Source organism: Mauremys mutica, chromosome 4 (assembly GCF_020497125.1).
Source record: "Mauremys mutica isolate MM-2020 ecotype Southern chromosome 4, ASM2049712v1, whole genome shotgun sequence".
In the NCBI taxonomy this organism is placed as follows: domain Eukaryota; kingdom Metazoa; phylum Chordata; order Testudines; family Geoemydidae; genus Mauremys; species Mauremys mutica.
In genome coordinates this window covers 164,303,502-164,315,009 of record NC_059075.1, presented here as the reverse complement: position 1 = coordinate 164,315,009, position 11,508 = coordinate 164,303,502, and the positions used below count along the sequence as shown (strand labels likewise).

General features: G+C 56.5%; 1 long non-coding RNA gene across 1 annotated transcript; it reads right to left on the bottom strand.

Moving 5' to 3' along the window:
* Positions 1–958: 958 nt before the first annotated feature.
* Positions 959–10,637, bottom strand: LOC123369719. Its single transcript, XR_006579128.1, has 2 exons — positions 10,499–10,637; positions 959–1,554 (listed from the first exon to the last, which is right to left on the bottom strand). It is a non-coding gene; the product is annotated as an uncharacterized LOC123369719 (long non-coding RNA).
* Positions 10,638–11,508: the final 871 nt, after the last annotated feature.

Sequence of the window (11,508 nt, the reverse complement as noted above, 5' to 3'; positions counted from 1 at the left end):
GCCCTCACAGTTGAGAAGTGCGTGGCCATAGCACTGTGGAAGCTTGCAATGCCCAACAGCTACCAGTCAGTCAGGAATCAGTTTGGAGTGGGCAAATCTACCGTAGGGGCTGCTGTGCTGCAAGTAGCCAGTGCAATCATTGACCAGCTGCTATCAAGGGTAGTGACTTTGGAAAATGTGCAGACCATTGTGGATGGCTTTAATGCGCTGGGGTTCCCTAACTGCAGTGGGGCGATAGACAGAACGCATATCCCTATCTTGGCCCCGGCACACCGGGGCGGCCAATATGTAAACTGTAAGGGGTACGTTTCCATGGTGCTGCAAGCACTGGTGGATCACAAAGGACATTTCACTGACATCAAGGTGGGATGGCCGGGAAAGTGCATGACGCTCGCATCTTCAGGAACTCTGGTCTGTTGGAACAGCTGCAGGAAGGGACTTACTTCCCAGACAAGAAAATTACTGTTGGGGATGTGGAAATGCCTATAGTTATCCTGGGGGACCCAGCCTACCCCTTAATGCCATGGCTCATGAAGTCGTACACAGGCACCCTGGACAGTAGTAAGGAGCAGTTCGACTATAGGCTAAGCAAATGCAGGATGGTGGTCGAATGTGCTTTTGGACATTTGAAAGAGCGCTGGCGCAGTTTACTGACTTGGTTAGATCTCAGCACAACCAATACTCCAATTGTAATTGCTGCTTGTTGTGTGCTCCACAATATCTGTGAGAGTAAGGGGGAGACGTTTATGGCGGAATGGGCGGTTGAGGCAACTCGCCTGGTGGCCAATTTCGCACAGCCAGAGAACAAGGCGATTAGAAGAGCGCAGCAGGGTGCGCTGTGCATCAGAGAAGCTTTGAAAGACAGTTTCATGATTGGCCAGGGTACAGTGTGACACTTGTGTTTGTTTATCTTGAAGTTACCCGCCCCCTATATATATGAAAGGAAATAAAGTCACAATTGTTTAAAAACCATTCTTTAGTATTCATTGCACAACACATGGAGAGAAATCAGAAGGTAAATGGGGGGAGGAGGGGTTGGGTTATGGGGGTGGAGAAGAAGGGAAGGAGAAGTCCAGAAACCAAATCAAAAGTTCACATATGCCAACTTTCTGCTGCTTGGGTGAGCCTCTGGGGTTGAGTGTGTGAGTCCCCTTAGCCTCCCCCGTCGTGTTCTTGGGCATCTGGGTGAGGAGGCTATGGAACTTGGGGAGGAGGGAGGGCAGTTATACAGGGGCAGCAGCGGCAATCTGTGATCTTTCTGCCTTTCCTGCATTAGATCCACCATACAGGGCAGCATGTCAGTTTGCTCCCCCATGAGCTCAACCATAGTGTCCTGCCTGCTCTCATCGCGCGCGTCCCTCCTCTCTTCGTGTTCCTGTAATGCATTACGTGACTGCGCAATTGTTTACCACCACGCATTCAGCGGGGCCCTATCAGCGCTGGAGGACTGCATGAGCTCGGCGAATATGTCGTCCCGAGTTCCTTTTTTCTGCCTTCTAATCTGGACCAGCCTCTTGGATGGAGTAGATTGGGGCTGCGTTGAAACATTTGCACCTGCAGGAGGAGAAAAAGGAAGAGTAGTATTTTAAAAGATACATTTCAGAGAACAAAGGACACACTGTTTCTCAGTGAACCAGGCAATTCATAGTACACAGCACATCACACACAGCTGGACAACAGAATTCAGCTTGCAGCCAGCCATGGTAAGCCCTAGGGGCACGCGGGGTTCTGTTTCTTCGGCATTCATTTCAATACTTTCAAACTGCTGGGCCCCCTTTCTCATAGCAAGCAATGCCTGGTAGGTTTGCAGTATAAAAGGAGGTCCTGCAGGCTCTCTGGGATGATTGCTTCACACAACACACACACACACACACACAGACTCGCACCCACTGCGTGGCTCCAATGATGCTCTGAGCAGGGATGAGCCCTTTAAACTAAACGCAAACAGCCCAACGTGGCTGTGTTTTCCCCACCCCCCACCCCACCACCGCAAGGCTCCGATCAGGCTCACTCGCCAGAAGTACCTTCTCCAGGATCATGGAAGTGGGGGTGGGGGCTATTGGCTCCTGCATTAAGAATAGTTCCTGGCTAGGGATGAAAATGGATTCCCCACTTGCCGCCTGTGCACTGTCCTCCTCCTCCTCCTCTTCGTCCTCCAATAACTCATCCTCCTCGCTCCGTTCAACTTCCTCCTTGGAGATATCCACGGACAGTGGTGGGGTAGTGGTGTCGTCACCCCCATAACTGCATGCAGCTCACGGTAGAAGCGGCATGTATGCGGCTGTGACCCACAGCGCCCATTTGCCTCCCTGGCATTTTGGTACGCTTGCCTGAGCTCCCTGATTTTTGTACAACACTGCTCTGTGTCCCTGGAGTAGCCTCTTTCCGTCATGGCCCTGGAGACTTTAGCGTACGTATTTGCGTTCTTTTTTTTTTAACGTAGTTCTGCCATAACAGATTTTTCTCCCCAACATTCAATGAAATCCAGTACCTCCCATTCGGACCATTCTGGAGCTCATCTGCGAATCCGGGACTGCATGGTCTCTTGTGATGGTGCTCTCTGCATGATTGCCTATGATAGTGGACTGTGCTGCTGGTCACCTGTGCTGCTGGTGACCAAACAGGAAATGAAATTCAAAAGTTCCTGGGGCTTTTCCTGCCCACCTGGCTAGTGCATCAGAGTTGAGAGTGTTGTCCACAGCAGTCACAAGGAAACATTCTGGGATACTTCCCGGAAGCCAATAACTTTGAATTGCATCCACACTACTTTTAATCCGGGATTGCGATCTCGATTTAAGCGCTACTCTACTTGCCGAGGTGGAGTACAGAAATTGGATTAAAGAGCCCTTTAAATCGAAGAAACCAGTTTGGTCATGTGGAAGGAATGATTTTTTTTTCTCCAAATTAACTTGGCTAATTCCGAAATAAATGACTAGTGTAGACCAGGCTTGAGAGAGGGAGAGTATAGAAAACAGCAAGAGATCGTTTTTGGTTAGTGAGAGAAGGATAGTATAGAAAGCTGCAGGGAGGGGACACAGGGGAGAGAGAACTTACCCTTGTGGCTGCCTCTGGGAAAAGAGGCTCACAGCCGCCAGCATGGTTATCTCCGCCTCTCGGGATAGCTAGATAGATAGATGTGGTGTATGGAGATAGATAGATAGATAGATAACCCTATTGGCTTTACGCCCTTTTACATTTTATGTGATTTTTCTCTAATCTCAGCTCCTTGAACTTTTTCATGGTCCAAAGCGAACAACAACCCTGGAACCCATGCACACATGGAATTGACGTGTAGGAAGGAGCCCAGGGAAGCTGAACTGGGTTCAGATGTGTTATTGACTACAAGCCAGCCAGCGTGTTATGGTTGGACTTTCCCTGCTGACCCAGTGGCGGACCACTCCACCGCTGTTAGGGCCCTGAGCTGGGACGCAGTGGAACGAGAGGGCCTGGGTTCCTCTGCCCCTACCACCCCAACGTCAGGAGTGGCAGCCTCCCCACCTGGTTGTCAGGAGGCCTGAATTGGTCTGGCACCCGCCTGAATCCGGATGCCAGGCGGTTGTGCTGACTCTCCCACCAGAGAGCTAACCTCTCCTAGACTGTGACAGCTCTGCTGGACTGTAGGCCAGAGCCCCGCTACTTGACTGCTGCCCTACCCTGATCAAGGGCCAGGCAAATGAACCTCCTGCTGCTCTGCCTGCCTGACTGTAGGCCAGATCCCCTTCTCGACTGACGCCCTGCCCTGATTGAGGGCCCCGGGCAAACAGACTCTCTACCGTTACTTGGCCTGACTGCAGGCTAGAGCCAGTAACACTGAGCTAATTGTCCCCTGAACCAAGGTACCCCCGGAAGTATCGTAGCGAGGGGCATGGTCAAAGGGGCTGACGGCACCGGAAATGGGGACAGGGTGTGGAAACCTGCCAAAAACTATATGGTGATGAAAGCTATCAAATGGTTAACTACTCTGTAACGGGCCGGTGTGGCTCCCCTCCTCCCCTGGGAGGGTTGAGCCCCGGACACCGGAAGGGGCAGGGCTACAGAACAGTGAGCCTGCCCCTCAGAGGGTCAGGCGGTGACCCAGAAGTATAAAAGCCGGCCATCCGAGCTCAGTCAGAGCCCAGCCACCGCCGGGAGCAGACCTGCCCGAGGGAGCTCGTGACTGGGAAGCCACTGGGGCCCAGAGCAGTTGCCCGGACTGGCCGGAGCTTCCCTTCGCTCGCTACCGGGAGGACCCGCGGGAGCTTCCCCGTGCCACCTACGACGAGGAGCCACCGGAGACTTCCCCTCTCCGCTGTTGTTACCCCGAGGAACCCCCGGAGCAGCACTGGCCGGACTTCCCCAAGGAACTGCCGGATCTACCCCCGACCTGGGCTGCGAGGAGCCCATGCTGTGGGACTTCCCGGGAGTGGACGCCGCGGACCAGGTAGGGCCAGAGGGGGAAATTGGAAGTGGCCCGGGGGCAGCCGACCCTAGTCAGGCTGCAGATCAACCCATACCCATGTCAGTGTGTTGCGGTGAGGATCCCCACTGACCGTCAGCCGTGGTAGCCGCTGCCTAGGGCCCCGGGCCGGGACGCAGTGGAGTGAATGGGCCTGCGTCCCCCCTGCCACCCCACTCATGGGTGGCAGTTTTCCCCCTCACCCCAGTGCTCAGCCCCTGCCCCAAAGGGCCTGAGCCTCCTAGACTGTTTGCTGCTCAGCCCCTGCCCCAAAGGGCCTGAGCCTCCTAGACTGTTTGCTGCCCAGTCCCTGCACCAAAGGGCCTGAGCCTCCTAGACTGTTTGCTGCTCAGCCCCTGCCCCAAAGGGCCTGAGCCTCCTAGACTGTTTGCTGCCCAGTCCCTGCACCAAAGGGCCTGGGCCTGCTGAACTATTTGTACTGTTGCTCAGCCCCTGCAGCAAAGGGCCTGGGCCTTCTTGAACTCTTTGTGTCGCTGCCCCACCCCTGCACCAGAGGGCCTGGGCTTGCTTGAACTCTTTGTGTTGTGGCCCAGCCCCTGCAACAGAGGGCCTGGGCCTCCCCAAACTGTTTTATATTGTTGCTCAGCCTTGCAACAGAAGGCCTGAGCCCTAATTGACTCGTATATTGTTGCTCAGTGTAACGGGCCGGTGTGGCTCCCCTCCTCCCCTGGGAGGGTTGAGCCCCGGAGACCCACGTTTACAGTTGGTACCAGAAGTGTGGAGTCGAACCCTTGCCTCTGTGAGAAGGGGCCGGTAGGTGGGTGGTGATTCACCCCCTTCCTAGCCAGGAACATGGATATGCAACGGCTGTTCCAGCTGCTGGTGGAGAGCCAGGAGCGGCAGCAGGCAGCCCAGCAGCAGCAGCAGCATGCCGCCCAGCTGGAGCAGCAGCAGCAAGGAGATGCCGCCCAGCTCCAGCAACAGCAGCAGCAGCACGCAGCTCAGCTGGAGCAGCAGCAGCAGCTAGTACAGCAGCTGGGGAACCAGCTGCAGCACCTCATGGGCCCCGCACCCCGCCCCGCCGACTGGCCAGCGGGGGAGGGCACTGGGGGGGGGGCCACGTTTGGCTGCCGCCCTGCGCCTGACCAAGATGGGCCCGGACGACGACCCCGAGGCCTTCTTGGTCATGTTTGAGCATGTGGCCCTTGTCACGGGGTGGGCCCGAGACCAATGGGCCACTCTTTTGGCCCCGTATTTGACTGGGACGGCCCAAGCGGCCTACTACGGACTGGCGACAGAAGAGGCCAGAGACTACGACCGAGTAAAAGCTGCGATCCTGGACACTTTGGACGTCAGCCCAGAGACCTTTAGACAGCGGTTCTGGCGCCAGACCTACCCTGCGGGCGCCCGTCCCCAGATGGTGGCCCAGACCTTGAAGTAGGCCTGCCGCCAGTGGCTGCAACCAGAGGTCAGGACGGCGGAGGAGGTCACCGAGCAGGTTGTCTTAGAATAATTTGTCCATACCCTGCCGGCCCGGGGAAGGGCCTGGGTACTCCGACACCGGACGGCGACCCTGGCTGACGCCGTCTCACTGATGGAAGGCTTCCTGGCTGCGGAAGCCTCCATAGGACCCACCTTCCGGCCACCTACCTCCGGGCCCGAATGCCCCATAATGAGAAGAAGGCGACCAACCTGCACAGCCAGCGAGGTCCAGGCCACGGATCAGAATCCCGGCCGGTGTCCCAGACCCAGTACTCAGACGCGGCTTCCTGGCTAGCAACCCGGCCTTCAATCAGGGGGCCCCGAGGGCCCGTCGGAGCCCCCCCGAAGTACCCGAGTGGCCCTCCCTCGGAGCGGGTGTCCCGAGCTCGGTCCCTGCTTTGGATGCGGGAAGGCGGGGCACCTACAACGGGACTGCCCCGAAATGGACTGTAGCTTTGGGCAGGTCTACGCAAGGGCCGGCCGGACTCGATTACCACAGGTCCCCAAACTCACGGTCCCGGTGATGGTTGGGGACCAAGCCACGCAGGCTTTGATTGACTCTGGGTGCGGCCAGACGTTGGTGCACCAGGCTCTGGGACCCCCGGTCGACCCCCGTTTGAAGCCGATCCGTCTGCAGTGCATTCATGGAGACGTCCGGCCCTACCCGAGCGCTCGAGCCCGACTAACAGTGGATGGTATCACCCAACAATTAGTAGTCAGCTTGGCGCCCCGCCTGGCGTACCCTGTGATCCTGGGGCGGGACTGGCCCGCCTTCGAGGAGCTCCTCCGGTCAACGCCGGCGTTAGAGGCCGAGCCCCAGGAGGCTCCGACAGAGGCGGAGAAGGACGGTGAGGAGAACGAAGCAGGAGACCAAGAAGCTGGTGGACCACCGGGGGAGGCCCTAGCCGAACCCCGCTTCGACACCGATTTCTGCCGCGACCAACGCGCAGACCCTACTCTTAGCCGGGCCTATGAGCAACTCGCGGCCGTAGACGGGTCCGTGATCGATCCTCATTGGGCCACCCAGTGGCCCCATTTCGAACTACGCCAGGACAGACTCTATCGGGTCGACAGAGACCCCCGCACACGGGAACCGCAAACGCAGTTGCTGGTACCCCGCTGTCACCGGTGAGCCGTGATGAGGTTGGCCCACGATGTACCAGCCACCAGACATCTAGGGCATGAGAAGACCCTGGCCTGAATCCTGGCACGGTTCTTTTGGCCCGGACTCCACCAAGACGTGAAGCGGTATTGTGACTCCTGCCCAGAGTGTCAGCTGGCCGCGCCGCCTCGGGTACCCAAGGCGCCCTTAGTCCCCATGCTGTTGGTTGAGACCCCGTTCGAGCGGGTCGCCATGGACCTGGTGGGCCCACTCCCCAGAAGCGCGGCCAGCTTCCAATACGTCTTAGTCCTCATGGACTACGCCTCCCATTTCCCAGAGGCCATCCCCTTGCGGAGCATCACAGCCCGGACTATTGCTGGGGAGTTGGTAAAGATTTTTGCCCGCGTAGGGTTGCCCAAGGAAATACTAACCGACCAAGGTACTAATTTTACGTCCCGGCTACTCAAACTGGTCTGCAAGCTCCTAGGGGTGAAACAGCTCCACACCTCCATGTACCATCCGCAAACCGACGGGCTGGTGGAGCCGTTTAACCGCACCCTCAAGGACATGCTGAAGAAATTTCCCCCGGGGGAGCTGCGCCACTGAGATCAGTTTCTTCCACCCCTGTTGCTGGCTGTCCGGGAGGTCCCCCAGGCATCAACAAAGTTCTCCCCATTTGAATTGTTATATGGACGGAGACCACGGCGCCTCCTGGATTTAATGCGGGAGAACTGGGAACAGTCGGCCTCCCCATCCCAGGGCCTCCTCCGGTATGTCCTCCAGTTGCGGGAGTACCTCACTCAAGCAGGTACCCTGGCATGGGAGAACTTGAGGATAGCCCAAGCAAGACAGGGGCGAAACTACAACCGGGATGCGCAGGCAAGGGAATTTGCTCCCGGGGACCGGGTCCTACTGCTTCATAGGTGGCAGGTTTGTGTAATTTTTGGTGGGGCCCAAAATTGTGGTGCCCCCCCCCCCCCCGCTCCCGCCCTGTAAGCCGATATAAAATGAAGCTACAACACGTCAGTGCCACAAGATTACAAGGGTCAATTACAAGTGGAAAGTCAGAAGCAGCACTTGCCTGCTTAAATATACAGTATTATATTTTGTTGCACCTGTTGTGATGAAGTGGGAATGTTCTTAATATTTTCTCTTAATACTGTGTGGGTGCCTCAGTTTCCCCTGCAAGGTGCCAACTGAAGGTGTTGGGGACAAAGATCAGGTGGCCTCCTTGTCCGGAATCGAGACACAAAGGCCAGAGGAGGGAGTGTCAGTTTGGAGCTGGCTGGAGAAATGGGGAGAGGCCCAGAACTTGGGTCTGGGCTCCACACTCCCCAAGATGGACCTGACTGAGGGGTCCTGTTTTCTGTATCCACACGGTCTGTTCTAGACTGTGATCCTGTCATCTAATAAACCTTCTGTTTTACTGGCTGGCTGAGAGTCACGTCTGACTGCAGAGTTGGGGTGCAGGGACCTCTGGCTGCCCCAGGACCCCGCCTGGGCGGACTCACTGCGGAAAGTGCATGGTGTGGAAGGGCATGCTGAATGCTCTGAGGTCAGACCCAGGAAGGTGTAAACTTCTTGCCCTGGAGACAGTCTGCTCAGAGAGGAGGCTCCCCCAGAGTCCTGACTGGCTTTGAAGGAGTGGTTCCTCCAGAGCATCCCAGCATCCCCTTCCACACCTGGAAGTCCGCACAGGCACTAACACTCCCTCCTCTGGCCTTTGTCAGGAAGGCTAACAGCATTTTGGGCTGTATAAGTAGGGGCACTGCCAGCAGATCGAGAGACATGATCATTCTCCTCTATTCAACATTGGTGAGGCCTCATCTAGAGTACTATGTCCAGTTTTGGGCCCCACATTGCAAAGAAGGATGTGGAAAAATTGGAAAGTCCAGTGGAGGGCAACAAAAATGATTAGGGGGCTGGAGCACATGACTTCTGAGGAGAGGCTGAGGGAACTGGGATTGTTTAGTCTGCAGAAGAGAAGAATGAGGGGGGATTTGATAGCTGCTTTCAACTACCTGAAAGGGGGTTCCAAAGAGGATGGATCTAGACTGTTCTCAGTGGTAGAAGATGACAGAACAAGGAGCAATGGTCTCAAGTTGCAGTGGGGGAGGTTTAGGTTGGATATTAAGAAAAACTTTTTCACTAGCAGGGTGGTGAAGAACTGGAATGGGTTACCTAGGGAGGTGGTGGAATCTCCTTCCTTAGAGGTTTTTAAGGCCCGGCTTGACAAAGCCCTGGCGGGGATGATTTAGTTGGGGATTGGTCCTGCTTTCAGCAGGGGGTTGGACTAGCTGACCTCCTGAGGTCCCTTCAAACCCTGATATTCTATGATACTCTAAACTGACCACCAAATTTAAGTTGCGTGTTTTTCCCGTCAGGTGAGGACTCTGGGGCAGGGCTGGGGATAAGGAACTTGGGGTGCAGACAAGCTGCTCCAGGGCTAGGGCCAAAGAGGACTCCCCTCCACCCTCCCTGGCAGCAGCAAGCTCCAGGGGAGGGACCCCTTCTGCCCCCCCAGTCACTGCACATGCTCCTAGGGTCCCTCTCAGGTCCAGAAAGCCCACTCGCCTCCCCTATGGTGGGTACCGGGGGGAGGGGAAGTTGCCATCACGTGTGGCCTCCCCTGCTGCCACCCCTCACCATAGCCTCACTGGGGATGGGGCTGCCCCTTGCCCAGCATGGTGCAGGAGTGGGGACTGCAGGGTGGTAGCTGGGGAGGGGCACAGTATCACAAAATTCACCTAAGCCCCAGCTGCACAGGTCTAGGAAGCTCCCCTCCCCAGTGGTGTAGCCAGGTTCTAACATCAGGGGGAGCGAACACGTAAAAAAAGGTGCCAGCCAACATATCCAATTACTAATCAGGCAGTGCTATAACAAGAGATTATGCTATTACCATTATCCAGTCAGCTCGCACACTACTATTTTGAATTAGTGATAATTCAGAGAGAGAGAAAGAAGAAAGCTGAATTTACAGAACAATTATTAACCAGATTCCTGGTTATCCACCAGCCACTTTGCTCCAGCCCATGGCACAAAGCACCATAAACGCAGTAGAATCTGGCCAAGAGACTATTCACCTCAAATTGGCATCTGCTACACTCCCCCCTCCCCCGCCCCCAGTCCCCACTATTCAGGATGTACTGAGTGAAAAGGTGGCGTTGTGGAAGCATTTAGCAGGCAACTGAGAACTCCTACAGAGCCCTGTGCAGCCCCTGAGATCACTGCTGAGTTCTGAGCACTGGGGCTGCAGCTAGTCAGCAGTGAGATGAGGAGACACAACTGGCACCTTAAAGCACCTTTACCCCCCCCCCTTCCTTCACAAGCTGCACTAAGCACCGTTTCACAGCCCTGGGCGCAGCACTGGGGGGGGGGCAATAACCCAAAGTCACTCCTTTGCCTCCTGGTCCTGCTGATCCCTCAGCCCCTCTGCTGAAGAGAGACCAGGAGAAAAAAACATCCCCCCCCTTCCCTCTCCACCAGCACCAGCTGGGCTTCAGAGCCCCCTTCCCTACCGCGTGGCTGCCTTGCTCTGCACCGGGCTGCCGGGACCAACGGGGCTGCAGCTCCTCAGTCCCCCGCCGCACTGGGGGGGGGCTGCGCTGCCACCCCTCCCCCTCCCGGCAGAGCCCACCCTGGCTCCGGGAGGGCAGCTGCGAGCTCCTCCTCCTCTCCCCGAGGGAGCCCGGCAACCAGCCCACGCTGCCTGCAGAGCCCAGAGCCAGCTGGCAGCCACACGCAAAACCCGGTCCGGACTCTAAGTCCGGAGCCCAGTGCTGGCTGCCTGGAAAGGTGCTGATTTTGTAAAATGTGCTCAAAGGGGAGCGGCTGCTTCCCCCCTTCCACCCCACTATGCTACTGGGTGGGCGGGGATGCTCCGGGGCTGGGGATGATGGTAGTGGCAGCCAGGGGCCAGTGCCTGCTCCAGGCAGGGCCAGGGGAGAAATCCAGCTCCAGATATTGGTGGAGCACAGCCCACAGCTCTGAATATTCCTGGGGCTGGGGCTCCTCCAGCCCATATAACCCGGCACCCATCTACAGATGCTGGGGAGTACCACCCTTCCTCCATTACTGATCTCCTTCTCCTTAGCTGGTGCGTGGGCAGGGCAAGCAAAAGCAGCTGGATCCTCTCTGGGGCCCAGCTCTCCATTTACACCAGCTGAGGAGTTAACCCCCTGTCTGATGCAGCCTTGAGGCCTGCTCTTCCCCAGATTCTAATGGCAAGTACTTCAGGAAAGAGGGCACCCATCACGGCTCCTTGGAGGATGTTGTGAGACATCCCTGCTGAGTGGCAGCTGGGGCTGTTGTACCAGCTGCTGTTAAATGAGTGTGACTGGTGCCTGACTCAGGATCTGCAGTAAAATCTCCCCATCTTTCTGGAAAACCACTAAGAGGCTCAGAGCGGATGTCCAGGTTTGTCATGAGTGCTGAATGCACTCCCACAACCCCAGCCCCACCCCAGCAGATGATTTGGAGAGGTCAGCCAGTCCAGGAAGTTCTTGCTATGCTTTTCCTGTGGTACTAA